Source organism: Plasmopara halstedii (assembly GCF_900000015.1).
Source record: "Plasmopara halstedii genome assembly, contig: Scaffold_1211, whole genome shotgun sequence".
Classification (NCBI taxonomy): domain Eukaryota; phylum Oomycota; class Peronosporomycetes; order Peronosporales; family Peronosporaceae; genus Plasmopara; species Plasmopara halstedii.
Genome location: NW_020188126.1, coordinates 1646995 through 1647701, shown reverse-complemented (window position 1 = coordinate 1647701; position 707 = coordinate 1646995).

The window sequence follows — 707 nt, the reverse complement described above, 5'->3', positions numbered from 1 at the left end:
GACTAAGATATTACATTGCTTTATTCCGCTGGGGTATTTTTCCTGATTTTAATTCTTGATTTTTCTTGTACGAGTCGCCATCCCGAAGTCCTAATTGGCTGTTATCGGTAGTATTTTGTTGCAGCCGACATTTCTTGCATGTCTGGTACGATTACGATTTTGTCCGCTGAGGGGCTCTAACCCGCGCCACACAACGTAAGGTCTAGAAGCCTTGACCATTCGACACACGCCACCGGGTCTACCTCGATAGCTCAGTTGAAAGTTGTCTATATTATTAGTTATAGACGTTATGACTTCTCATTTTTTTCCTAGCTATCGATATATACTATACTATATCAACTTTTATATACAATCTAATAGTACAAACATTTATGGTTACATCAACTTAAAATAAAATCTCTTGATGAATGAATAAACGACCAAAAGACGGTCAGGACACGTGACTCCTGGTGGGGATCTTGGTGAACCCAAAACACCAAAGATCCTGCTCTCTAACTTCATCCGTAGTGGGAATCAGACCCTCACTCATCAGATTGGAGCCACCACTCTAAACCACTGAGCCAAAATCCATGTCGAAATCGAAAGTGTAAACCAATACTAATGCGCACATTTTTCTTATAAACTCTTGAAACTCACACGTAAGGACTCTCCATCAATGAGAGAGTTGCCTTGGACATCTCTTTCTTGTATCTTCACTCTTTCACTCT